At 33.2% G+C, this 14910-nt stretch overlaps 1 pseudogene; it reads left to right on the top strand.

The window, feature by feature from the left end:
* The first annotated feature begins 635 nt into the window (after nucleotides 1-635).
* On the top strand, nucleotides 636-8584 carry LOC149232056 (LOB domain-containing protein 24 pseudogene; annotated as a pseudogene).
* Nucleotides 8585-14910: the final 6326 nt, after the last annotated feature.

The following is a 14910-nucleotide window of genomic DNA, read 5'->3' on the forward strand; positions in this document are numbered from 1 at the left end:
ACCAACCTAAATCCATCTTAACTAAAAGTAATTAAACCAACCTTGATCCATCTTGACACTTCATAGATCTAAATTTGAAATAAATCTAGATCGATCTCTACATTTGAATAATTTTCATTAAGATTTGACATGTACGTTCACCTTCTAGCAACCTTCTAGCAACATAATTTGAGTAAATATCATTGAAGGCGGACGCTCTTGTATCTAATCTTAATGATTTATGCCCTGATTTAATTATTTAAATGACATAAATAGGGAATTAGCCTATTAAAAGTGGACCTAGAGCTTAGATATCCCTAATAAACCGTCTTAAAGGTTTTCATTTGCCCCAACCAATTTGCAAACGATATCCGTGTAACTTAATCTACCTTTTCGTGGTAAAATAAAACATATATTTATAGAGGGGACCCTTCCTTTATATACGGGCATAGCCCTATGCCCGGAATTTGAGCTCTATGAGGTTGTCGAGACTCGAGATTAATATAAAAGATAATCTGATGAGCGCCACTGATATAGGCGCTTTTGTTGTAGTTAATTGTTGGAGGCCTAATGCCGAGCGAATCTTTGGAGAAGAATAAGCGGAAGGTCAAAGGTCAGCAAAAGTACTGGAGCAGTCACTGACCACCGGCGCAACTATGGGTAACGGGAATTTGTGTATTAACAATGACAGTCACAGTCGGGATAATACAGAGGCCGCGGAGATTGGATTGAAGACTACTGCAAGGAGGAGAAATGGAAGACTGGGGCGGGGTTGTGTGAGCAGTGGTGCTCCCTGTGGAGCCTGCAAACTATTGAGGAGGAATTGTACAGAAGACTGTATATTTGCCCCTTATTTTAGTTCCAACGAGGGAGTCGCCAATTTTTCTGCGGTATATAAAGTCTTCGGTGCCGATAATGTCGCCAAGCTATTGCTACAAATTCCACAGAACAGACGCCAAGAGGCTGTAGTCACCATGTGTTATGAGGCTCAGGCGAGACTCGCAGATCCTGTTTATGGGTGCGTTCTGAAGCTACTTGCAAAGGAGCATCTGCTGCAACAACAGGTGAGTTGCGCTTGCTTTTCCACGGCACCGAAAAGTTGGGTTCTACTTTGGCTTTCAGTTGAGTTATGGTAATCGAACATTGTTTCATTTTCATATTAAGTATTCGAAATTGTAGATTTTATGACAGTGGAGATCTCTACATGTCGCCTAACAAGTCAGGATGCTCCTGTTAAAAAAAACACTCTTCAGTAGCCCTTTTAATATAATAGTAATGGATCGTTTTTAATGTTGGTAATTTTTAAATGGGAAAATACCAAAACCAAACAAACAAACACCACAGAGCCAATGCTCTGTTTCATTTCTTCCAGGACCTTTGCACAGGGAAGCTATTTAAAAATTCTCATAACAGAGTATTACACAGCCATAAAAATATTTCTATTCATTAAAACAAAATGTCTGAAACAACATTCATCCTCTTCTACTGAGAGGGATTTACCAGAAATATATTCAGCCAACTCTGATACATATTCATCCTCTTTGATGAGAGGGATTCACCAAAATTACTTTCACCTATCAAAAACAAAACTATGTCTCCACCTGAGAATTCACTATGTTGGGTTTACTTCTATAAAACCCCTTTTTACATTACTGCTGTAAAACAAACTTTTACATATGTAGTAAACTTTACATTACATTCACAATTTCAAAAATACCTGAGTGCTCTTTTCTTTTGCATTTCAATGCAAATCCAATACATTAAAAAATGATCTATGCACTGTTGTGCATCTCCCTTGGTTTTTCCACTGCTGCGAGCTTCATAACCAAAACATACTGCTCCCTTGATCTTGGCGGATAGCACTGCTGTGCATTATCCTCTCTCACACTACGCCCTTCTCATTACAATGAGCAACTGATTTTTATGCACTGCTGTGCAACACCAAAATTTTTCTCTTCTCGCACTGCTATGCGTTATCATTCACTTTTCAATTACATGTGCAATTAACTCATATGCAAATGAGCACACACAAGAAACATATACCAAAAGCATTAAAGATAGGGTGATGACTTGCCCATACCATTCTTTAAATTCGCCATGCTTCCGTAAAAGAAATAAATGAAAATTAAATGATTTTACCGGCTTTTACTTGTGCCCATACTAGCTTTTACTTTGCCCATACTCCAGAAATAAAATTAAAAACTTCACCAAAACTTACCAACCCACAGTAAATTGCATTTACTGTTTTACTGACATTTACTGGCGGTAAAGGGACTTTTACTTCACGTCAAATTTATTTGCTGCCGGCCTGTACTTTAACCATTGACTTTATTTGCATCGCAGAATCCCATTTGGTCGGAACACAAAATTGGGGCACACACAAATGTTGCAATCTGCGATATGCGATCGAATCGCATTGCACCATCGCAATCGGGGAAATCAAGTGAACAAAGCGGATGAACCAATCACACATGCGATATGCGATCTACGATCTCATCGCATCGCAAGGAACAGTTTGATGCTGCTGTTTAATTTTTGCTTCAGTTGAAATTACAATTTCAACACTCCCCTTTAATTTCAACTTTTGGGTTATCAATCATACCCAAACACTTCCTCACATAGAGGGATTCACCAACACTGTTGTTACAAAGACATCTTCCTCACATAGAGGGATTCACCAATCTTCCTCGCATAGAGGGATTCACCAACTGCTTCTGATGCAGTTCCACACACAATAAAATAGTCTTCCTCTTAATAGAGGGATTAACCTGAAATTGTGCTTAAGAGCACCTTCCTCGTGACAGAGGGATTCATCATAACAATGTGCTGAAGAGCACCTTCCTCTAGACAGAGGGATTCACCTGTGACTATGCTGAAAAGCATCATCCTCTTGATAGAGGGATTTACCATGTGTATGCTAAAAAGCATCTTCCTCTTGACAGAGGGATTTACCATGACACTGTGCTGAAAAGCACCTTCCTCTTTAACAGAGGGATTCACTAAGAACTTCACTTCCTCTCACGGAGGGATTACTGCCAAACACTGCTTTAGATGCAGTTTCAAAACAAAACATTCATTGCACTGTTGTGCATACTCATTACATTGTTCTTTTATGCTGCTGCATATTCTCTGCTGCACTGTTGTGCCATCTTCTTTGCTGCATTTTCCCCACACTGTTGTGTCTGCTCCACGCTACTGCGTCTACACCTGCATTGCTGTGCGTTTCACTACTTGCTATTGTGTTGCTGCACTTCACTTTCTCACATTCACACTGTTGTGTGAGAATTCTTTACTTGTGCACTTATGCGTGCTTCCCTTATTCACAATGGGAAAACTTTTCTTCATGCTGCTGCGTGCTCCCCTTCATTGATTACAATCGTACTTCTGTTGTGTCTCACTTGCATTTCAGATGCAAACAACACACTCACTGCACTTACATTTGCTGCTGTAAAGAAAAATTTCTTTTACATGTGTTGCTGCCCATTACACTTCATTTCTTCAACAAAAAAAACTTCATGCTGCTGCATTTTTCATATTTACACTGTTGTGTGTAAAACTTTCATTGCATTCTCAGCCACTGGGCATTTACGCTCTGCTGCGTTTTGCCTTCTTCTCATTTTCTTCTCACTGCTTTGCATTTTCATTCCCAATAGAAAACATTTCCATCTGTTGTATATTATACTCACTCTGCTGTGAGTATATTCTCTCATATTACATAAAAGGAAAACTACATTCCATTGCTATGCATTTCAATCCATGTGTTCCACAAAAAAAAATTCCATGCTGCCCCTGTTTTGTGTTCTGCCTTCGCACTGATGTGCGAGTCTCATTACTTTGCATTACAATGCATATACAATGCATATGATTCACATCGAATTCATCTTCATCTTCACTCACACACTGCTGTGCGTTCTACTGCTTCTCATTTTTCTTATCGCGCTGCTGCACTTCACATTTCAACGCTGCCCATTTTTCTTCTCCGCACTTATTTCAGAGGGATTAACAAAAAATTCATTTGCGCTCTGCTGTGCTGCAATACATCCTCCCAGACTTTTCTTCTTTGCTTTTATGGAAGATTTAATTCCATATCTCTCCCTTATGAAAAGGTCTTCATCAAAGAGAGACTGTTAAAACATTTCAACAATAATGATCAATAATTTCAGGCTCCCCCTTAATGTATGCAGTGTCCTTTTTTTTAGCAAAGTTTTCTCAAAACAAACTTAGATCAACTAGGGAGCTCAAGGGGCTTTCAGGCTATATTTCCTTCTTTCTCCATACTTGTGTAACTTTCTTCTTTTGCATGGGTCTAGCTTGCATAGGAGCCCATCTTAAGTTACAGTCACGTGCCATATGCCCAAAGTTTGAACAAGCATAACAATAACCAAAAAATGAACTTTGGTACCTGGGAGATGGAGGTTTTCTTGATGCACTTCTGAAGCCTTGCTGCCTTGAGATCCTTTGATGATAACCATTGCATCTTGCCTCTTTTACATCAGCTACATTTCTTCTTGGAGCTGGTTTTCTGCTTGGAGTATGATTCCTTCTATTGTACCCATGATCTTTCTCCTTGCCTTTTCTGGAACTAGAAGCATCGCAACTTCTTTCTGGCTTCTTCACATCTCCTTTGCTTAAAGCACTTTCATTCTTGTTTGAGGGTTCACCTACATACCCAAGTCCTGATTTATCAGATGGAGATCTGTGATAGCTGAGCATGTCATCTAAGGCTTGAGAGCTCTTCATGATTTTGTTCATCCCTTCAACCTTTTTCTTGAGGAGGACAATCTCTTCTTCCAATCTTTCACACTCATTATTCTTCTTTGTAAGTTGTTCCTCATTTTATTCTTTGCTACGAGTAGCTTCAGCTGCTACTACTTTGAAGGAGATAAACTCTGTCTTCATTTTGGAGATTTCTGCTTGACTACTCTCCATTTTCTTCTCAGCTTCTTGTGCCTGCTTCCTGGCCTCTTGTAGTTCAGACTTAAGGGAGGAGACCTCTACCTTGTACTGTCCAATCTCTTCTACAAGCTTATTCACTCTCTTGTGTCTTTGTTCAAGTTGACTTGACAAGACATCTGCCTGCTTCTTTGCTTCATTCAGCTGATTTGTCATGGATATGACTTCTTCATGATGTTTCCTCTTGCATTGGTCAAGCTCCTTCTTAAGCTTGATGAGCTCTTCATCCCTTTCTTTTACTTGAAGCTTGATGAGGTCAACCTTCTCATTTTCAGCTTCTATGATGGGTTCATAATTTTCTTCTTCACTGATGGTCATGCTCAGTGCTTCCTTTGCATGAAGATCATGCAGTCTATCCCAAATATCCTTTGCTGATAAATATTTCCCTAGATTCTTTTTCACAGAATCAGGCAGTCCATCCAAGATAGTCTTTGCTGCTTGTGCATCATACTCCATGGATTCTTTATCCATCTTGCTATCATCAATCACTAATTCCCAGATTTCAATCCCTTGACACTGTAAGAAAGCCCTCATTTTTATTTCCCATATATCAAAGTTCCCATCGAACCTTGGAACCTCAAATACAATGCTTTCAAATAGATTTCCTTCTAGTTTAGTAGAAGAGGGAGACACATTTTTAGCAGGCTTGGAGGCTTTCTTCTTTGACCTTGCCATTCTTATCTAGGCTTTAAATACTTGACTGTTTTTTTTAAATCACTGACTGTTTCTTCAACAGTAACACAAAGGAAAGCTTGAGGAATACCTTAATGCTTTTGGTTGAGACTTCACATTGCTGGAGAAGTTTGACTGCTGCAGCAACACCTTCCTTTAGCGTCTTTGAGCCTTCAAAGAGCCTGGATTAGCTCTGATACCACTGTTGGTAATTTTAAATGGGAAAATACCAAAACCAAACAAACAAACACCACAGAGCCAATGCTCTGTTTCATTTCTTCCAGGACCTTTGCACAGGGAAGCTATTTAAAAATTCTCATAACAGAGTATTACACAGCCATAAAAATATTTCTATTCATTAAAACAAAATGTCTGAAACAACATTCATCCTCTTCTACTGAGAGGGATTTAACAGAAATATATTCAGCCAGCTCTGATACATATTCATCCTCTTTGATGAGAGGGATTCACCAAAATTACTTTCACCTATCAAAAACAAAACTATGTCTCCACCTGAGAATTCACTATGTTGGGTTTACTGCTGTAAAACCCCTTTTTACATTACTGCTGTAAAACAAACTTTTACATATGCAGTAAACTTTACATTACATTCACAATTTCAAAAATACATGAGTGCTCTTTTCTTTTGCATTTCAATGCAAATCCAATACATTAAAAAATGATCTATGCACTGTTGTGCATCTCCCTTGGTTTTTCCACTGCTGCGAGCTTCATAACCAAAACATACTGCTCCCTTGATCTTGGCGGATACTACACCCTTCTCATTACAATGAGCAACTGATTTTTGTGCACTGCTGTGCAACACCAAAATTTTTCTCTTCTCGCACTGCTATGCGTTATCATTCACTTTTCAATTACATGTGCAATTAACTCATATGCAAATGACCACACACAAGAAACATATACCAAAAGCATTAAAGATAGGGCGATGACTTTTTAAATTCGCCATGCTTCTGTAAAAGAAATAAATGAAAATTAAATGATTTTACCGGCTTTTACTTGTGCCCATACTAGCTTTTACTTTGCCCATACTCCCGCTGAAATAAAATTAAAAACTTCACCAAAACTTACCAACCCACAGTAAATTGCATTTACTGTTTTAGTGACATTTACTGGCGGTAAAGGGACTTTTACTTCACGTCAAATTTATTTGTTGCTGGCCTGTACTTTAACCATTGACTTTATTTGCATCGCAGAATCCCATTTGGTCGGAACACAAAATTGGGGCACACACAAATGTTGAGATCTGCGATATGCGATCGAATCCCATTGCACCATCGCAATCGGGGAAATCAAGTGAACAAAGCGGATGAACCAAGCACACATGGGATATGCGATCTACGATCTCATCGCATCGCAAGGAACAATTTGATGCTGTTGTTTAATTTTTGCTTCAGTTGAAATTACAATTTCAACATTTAATATAATAAACGGCCCTAACGCAATTGTGAAAATACTGAGACGGGAGCATCAAATGAAGTAAGTAGAAACTCATAAAAAGCCATACTCTTGGCGCAAGAGAGGAAATGAAGGCATGATATAGCCTTGCATGTCATTCTCAGTTAATTGAACCATAAATTGAACTACATGTCATTCTCAGATAATTAAACCATAAATTGAACAACATGTCATTCACCTATCCGGTGATGGTGAACCATAAATTGTGAACAGCATACTTAGTCAACTGAACCATTATAAGTGCACATTATTATAAGGGCACCTTAGAATTGTAGCTTCAACACTCCTGCATTCCAAAGCATCTATAAACTTCACAAGGTCTATATTCTATAACAATAGTCTATACAAGGATCTATATAAATATTGTCTATAATAATTTTGTATTTATATGGTTTTCATAGGGTAGTATTACAGTTTACAAAATTTAGATATTTATAAAAAATTTATAATATAGATTTTCAGGATAAAAACTAAAAAATTAAGTTTAATTTTTAATATTATATACAAATATTATATATAGAATTGACAGATATTTTATTATTTAATAATATGGATTTTTAGAAAATTGAAAATATTATCAAAGAAAAAAAAAATAGTTTATCATTATAAAATAGAAAAATTATATTACTGATGGTATAGAGATGAAGGAGATTTTTTCTTTTACAACTATAAATAGATCATTCTTTGCTAGATTGTAATCTCATTAAATACATACTATGTAATTCAAACATGTAAATCACACAAATTTCTTGCAATGAAAAATTGATTGGAGAGAATGGCTTAAAAAAAGTGAATACTTAGAAACATTAGAGTACAGCAAAAAAAACCCAAAACCTAATAAAGTTACACTACAAAAAATGAGTTCTTTTTTAAAATAATGTAAACCACATCTCACTAAAACTAGTATCTAATAAGCATCAACAGCAGAATAAAATTTGTTGAAAAAACATAACAAATATTAAATATGTTTAACTAAGATAATGATTAATTTATTATCTTTTAAAAAAACTATTAGCTTGTTTATGATACACAATTAATATTATATTATTCTTATCAAAAAATAATGAAAAAAGAGTAAATAATTATCCTATATCAATAAATATAATTTCAAATATTAATTACTTTTTACTTTTAAATGCATTTTACCTTTTAACCTTTCTACAATTATAAAATTACCCTGGCAAGAATGACATTTATTTAACTTTAAAAAAGAGGAATATAACAAACTTCTTTCTGCTACTAATTCCCTGTGCTTTTTTACATCTGATAGATAGATACACAGACATTTTAATCTGTTTGTCCAATTTCGACCTATTCCCAAAATCAAATTCAACAAACATCCTAGATTGGATTAATCATTGAAGATCTGTTTGTTCAGGTCGATGCGTTTCGGAAGGAAGTCGAGATGGCTCGGATGCAAGTGATGAAGAGACGTATGATGGGAATATCTCAGCAGCCAGACATCAGCAATAAGAATTCAGCCAGCGGGAGCATGAAGTAGGTTCGGTTGACCTCAAGGGCTCCCGTGCCTTTTAGGACTCTTCATTAGGGATTACGAGCCTCATTGATTGCGCTTATAAGATGAAATGTTAGAGACACTGTCAAAGGGCTGGAGCTACTAGCTATATATTGAGTATTTAATATTTTCAGAATAGCAAGTCACTTAGCCCGATAATACATGAGCGGGCAAATATTATTTAATGCCGAATTTGCCAGCTCCCTCTAAAAGAGAGCATTAAATACCCAATATATGGCTAGTTAACTCTTTCCCTGTCAACGAGGATCCATGTCAACGAGGATCCATTTCTATCAGCATATATATACATTTGAGTGATGCGTTTATTACATGTAGTTTATATACCAAACTCCAGGTACTCCAGGTACGTTATTTGTAATACGCTATGTAGATACAAAACTCTATGCTTGTTACTGCTCGAGAGTCCTCTATAGATTCAACTTTTATCCTTATTGGATAAATGGGTATATTTAATAAATGTATTTTGGTTTTTAAATATATTTTATGAAATAGATGATTGGGAATATTTTTATTTTTATAAGTTTATTAGGTAATAGTATTTTTTTTTTAAGGAATTTGATGAGTATGTAGCCAACAGCTGGTAGCTAATTAAAGAGTTCCTTGTCACACCTTTATACAAATTTGTTAATTCTATTGATCATCCTTTTTATATAGTTTAAAAGTGTTCCAATTAATGCCTATTGAACTTTTTGGGTTTTAAAAAAATTCAGGTTGTTCAATGGATGGGCACTCCAAAAAGGGTCATCTAAGCTACCACATTCATGCACTAAAATCAACTATATAGTATAATGTGATTCACTTTATTCTGGAACCAAGTTGCTTCAAATTGATGTGTTTAGTTGGCTTTCATATTAATAAGGTGGTGACATTACTTCCTTTCAAGTTTTGTGCATGGTAAAAATGCCACATCAACCAATTATTTTCTGATTTTTTGAAGTGCCACATCTCTATGTTCAAGTAGAACCAAAATTATATGGTATGTCTAAATAACTTTCTAGAATAAAAGTTACAACATCCAATGATTATCTAACTCTCATAACTACTAGAATTTCTTTAATCAGAAACCAGTAATGTAGTTTACAAAATTAATGTAAATTTTGTCAATGGCTTACACTTTGTGATTACAGACATTGGCATTCTTATTAGCATGATTTTCAATATTATGGTACATCGCTGTATTTAGTTGTCGGTGTGTGTATGCATACAAGTTAACCAAAACTTTTTGAACTCTCATTAATGTATTTCCATATCTACCCATACTACCTTTTACAAATCTAGATTGGCCACCCATATAAGTATAGCTATATATATTTCTAGAAAGTGTATACATTGCTTGAATTTGTTAATTAAAACTTATATGTATATACATGGGTGCATTCATTTTAATATGATGATGCATGGATATATCTAATTGTTGATGTGAGTTTGCATACAAGTTGGATAAAAACATGCTCAACTTTCATTACTATGTATTGTGATGTTAATCTGAAACTATTATGAATTGACCAATCTATTTATGATTATGGCTTGGTTAATCCAACTATAGTTATATATATTTCTTGTATATATATATATATATATATATATATATATATATATATATATATATATCACATGTTAATTACTATTCAACAATATTAGAATCAATTTCCATCACAATTAGATATACCAATGTGTGGATTATATTAAATCTTTTTTGATAATACACATGTAGAATGCTATATATTAGCCATATTTGGTTTTCCCAAATATCTGTTTGTTTCATATTGTATCAAAATCATGTAAATGATAATAATATTTTTATAATTTAGATTTACTAGTTGACCTTACATTAGCATTTACTAAGACCATTCTCAGTTCCATGATTTTAGTTTCAAAACACAATTTGTTCAAATGTCCATGGTATCTAAAAAGAAATGTGAAATGAAGCAATAATACCATTTAATAATCAAACAATTTCACACATAAGAAAACACTAGTGTCAAATGGAAAGGATGTTTTTTGGAACATGATATATTAAGAATAGAATACTTATTATTAGTAAGAATTTTTTAATAAAAGTGTTGTTTCATCAAACAAAAGTAATTATATTACTCACTCAAGCTAAAAATAAAAGATTAAAAGAAAATGCAAATCATAAAACTTGTATCAAATATTTCTAGAAAAAAATTAAAAATATATAATTATATTAATGACTAAAGTTCAAAAAATTAAATGGAATCTTGAAAGAAGGTTAAGTTACCCCATTTAAGTCTAGAGGTTATAGTGGTGGAAGTAGCAATAGACCTCTCCCCAGGTGAGTACAAGAGTAGCACAAATTTGATTCCTCTAAATACAAAAAAATGGTTAAAACTAAAAATTAAAACATTAAAATAAAAGTCAAGTTATTAAATACTAAATTGAAAGATAAAATATCTCAAACTCAATTTGCCTTTAAATAGAGTAATTTTGTTTAGATTTCTTATACCAATGTTTTTTTTACAAAGGAAAAAAAATCATAACATTAATTCGTCATATATGAATCAAAGTTACATTGAAGACACAAAAGAAGCCCCTTATAGTTGTTTGTTTCATTACATGTTTTACCCCTTAGACATTTCCAATTCAAAGTTGTTTAAATTTGTTTAAGATATAAACATTTTAACATAAACAAAAAGGATATAAATATATTATGATACACATAATACATAATTCCTATAACAATGTTTTTTTAAATTATTTTTTAAATTAAAAATAAAATAATAATATTTCATAACTTAATATTTAAACATAGCATTTCCTTAACAAATTCTATTTTTTAAAGAAAATATACTACAATACCTAAACAAGTAATATTGTACAATAAAATAAAAATTTTATTCAATGGAAAGGATAAAAGAAGTTGCTCTTGATTTTAGTCATGGTTAACTACTTTACAATTATGATTTATGTGGACTGCTTAAATTTTATTATTAATATCTTCCAAATTAATGAAAGATAATTTGTTTTTGGCAAGGTGAGGATTTGAAAGATAAAATATATAAAACTCAAACTACTATTTTTTTTTAGATTTTATATACCAATGTTTTCTTTTAACAACTAAAAAATTAAAAACTTTAATTTATTAGATATAATTTAAAATTACATTGTAAACAAACAAAACATGCTTGTTATGATTATTGCTTGATTACACTTTTTACCTATTCAAGGTTTTCAGCTTAAAGTTGTTCAAATATAAACATTTTACCATAACCAAAAAGAAAATAAATATAAGATTTTTTAACAAAGAAAAAATTTAAAGCTTTAACTCATGAGATATGATTTTAAATTACATTGTAGACACACAAAATATGCTTGTTATTATTATTTCTTGATTAGAGGTTTTACCTCTTCAACATTTTCAGCTTAAAGTTGTTCAAACACAAACATTTTACCATAAGTGTTGGAAAACAATGAGTAGTTTCTAAAAGAAAGTAATCACAAAGGAAAACTCACTAAAAATTAAATTAAAAATAAAATATGAAATTCATAGTATTAGAGGTTGAGGAGGAGAGGGAGGAATGAAAATGGAAAAATCTAGACAACAATCACAAGAGTGAGGCTAACAAACCTAATGGTGAGGAGGAAAATGAGAAAAATTTAGATAAAACCCTCCCAAAAGCACCTAAATAATGGAAAACCCAAAAATTAGAATTGTAAGGGGAGTTTAGAAAAGCTAAACCTCCAACCTTTGATGTTGAAGTTGAAGGAGTTGTAGAGGCATGTCTACTAACTATGAGTAGATAATATCAGATGTAAGAATATCCCAACAACTTAGAAGATATGGTAGCCAATTATCAAGTACAAGGTAAGGCCTCATTGTGGTGGGAAGAGATAAGGGTAGTGCATAATATAAAGGAGAATACTATGAGCTCTAAATATTTCCAAAAATATTTGAAGTATAAGTACCTAATAGAGAGATATTATGATGATACAACACAAAATGAAACCCTAGAATAACAACATACTAAAGGTAAAGGATGTTAAAACCTTATATAATAAATTTATATAGAAGCATCCATGACCATTATTTCTTGGTATCTTCCTCAATATCAACTAAATGCGTGTTGAAGAAAATTAGTGTTAAATGGGGTTCTTGATTGGAGAAGGAAAACCAATTTTGTATGTTGAGATAACTCTAAGTTTAATTCTAGATTTAAAACATATCATAATAAAGGATTTCCTCTATTACCCTCATATAACAGTTATAACAAATAAATGAATTCTCAAATCGAGAGACTTGTTAGGGGAACTTACCTTAAGAGTCTCCAAGCAACCATGTCCTTTAATTACTTGTCTGCAGTAAATGGATAATTAATAATTATTATAATAATTTTTAGGTTATATTCTTTTCTTCAAAAATAAGGAACAATGAGATTTACAAATATAAATCCTTGTCCCTACAATATTAATTAAAAAAAAATAGAAGCCCCTTTCTTAAGACAATATATTGGGGTTCTAAGACCCAAAGACCACTATGATAAAAACTAAATGCATGTGTTTGTAATACCCTTTAATGTTTAAAACGAAGACTATGTATGCCAGAACAAGAAGGAATGACCTGAAGACTCAAAACCTGAGTATTGAGGAACAAAGAGGAGTAGCTAAGTGTTATTCAATACTTGGTCAGAACCTCGAAGTTCATTTCAAACTTCTTGTTATGTTGTTAAAGGTTTTCTCCAATAAAAAATCCTTTTAGAAAAATCCAAAATTTTTATGTTTACCTAAAAACCTAATAGAAAGACATGCAAGAAGAGTATTTTAACAATTAAAAGTCTGATGTAACAATTTTAATCATACATACTTGAGGTAAGAAGGGATTGAGAATGGGATACAACATCCCATGGATCCTAGATTCAAGTCTTTGGAAGTAGCATATACAACATCTCACGGAACATACGAGCTATCCTAGGTTCAATTTTTGTTCTCTCAAACATAAAAGCCCTTAAGTAGTTGTTAACCCACTAGAGAATTTTGAAAAAACACATTAAAATAAATAATTATTAGAAAATATTACTCAAGAGTTTCCCTCTTTGGAAATAAAATAATCTCTGCAAACTTCCACAAAAATATTAACCATTAGAGTGTCTTTGAAATATTCTCACTAACTGACAAAACCCTAAGGAAACTATTAGCCAATAAGTGTGTGAAGGGTTCCTTAATGAACCTATAAAATGCCAAAGATAATGCAATCAAGTTTTTGATGCTCATACTTATTGATAATTTCAAATGAAAAAAAGAGTAAATCCTCAATGGCTAGAGAGGTTACAAATGAAAACAACTCATTTTGGAGTGAAAGCACCATTTATCACTAGAGGAGCATAACTATAGAGATTAAATCTTAGTGTATCACTATATAAATTGATGTTTGGAGGGAGCTAGCAATGTGAATGACAATATAGGAGGGTAGTTAATTGAATTGGTATGTTTCATTGTACAATCATTATCATTTGATAAGCCATTTGAGTCGTCAATATGTGACCCTGTCAGATGGACTCATCAAAAAAAATTATTACATGCGCGACACATACCATAGGACTTACACTATTGACCCTATCAGATGGACTCGTCAAAGAAATTTATTACATGCGTGACACATACCATAGGACTTGCACTATCATAAATATTAGGCATGAATCAAATGAATCCATGTTAGATTGGTAACATGTAAGATTCCATATTAGAAGTTTTGCTAGCTACATTCAGGTTCAGTTCAATCTCCAATATACAATAAATCCTTTACAGTATGAATAAATTTCATGTAACATGGGATATGAGGACTTAATGGTTCATATAATCCATAAGTAGGATGAGTAGTAAACATGTCTTATTCTAAAGTAGCCACAATGTGAAGAAAATGGGATGCTCTCATGATACCTAAAAAATTTTAGAAAATAAACCATGCATTTGTATGATGAATATTTTGTCGTTAATAAAGCAATTTCTCATGTGTTATAGAACCCTAAGGCTAATAAGGAATTTCTCAACTGTTATAGAACCCTAAGGTTAATAAGGAATTTCTCAAAGTGTTATAGAACCCTAAGGCTAAGTGTTTAAGTCTCACTCTTTTCCATAAATATGTATAATGGATTTTAAAATTGTAAAGAGAATGAATCATTATAGTGAGAGTGACTTTATATGGTTAATAAGGAATTTCTCAAAGTGTTATAGAACCCTAAGGCTAAGTGTTTAAGTCTCACTCTTTTCCATAAATATGTATAATGGATTTTAAAATTGTAAAGAGAATAAATCATTAGAGTGAGAGTGACTTT

This window comes from Pinus tabuliformis, chromosome J, assembly GCF_031772625.1.
Source record: "Pinus tabuliformis cultivar Carrire ecotype Pingquan chromosome J, CPIR1, whole genome shotgun sequence".
Classification (NCBI taxonomy): Eukaryota; Viridiplantae; Streptophyta; class Pinopsida; order Pinales; family Pinaceae; genus Pinus; species Pinus tabuliformis.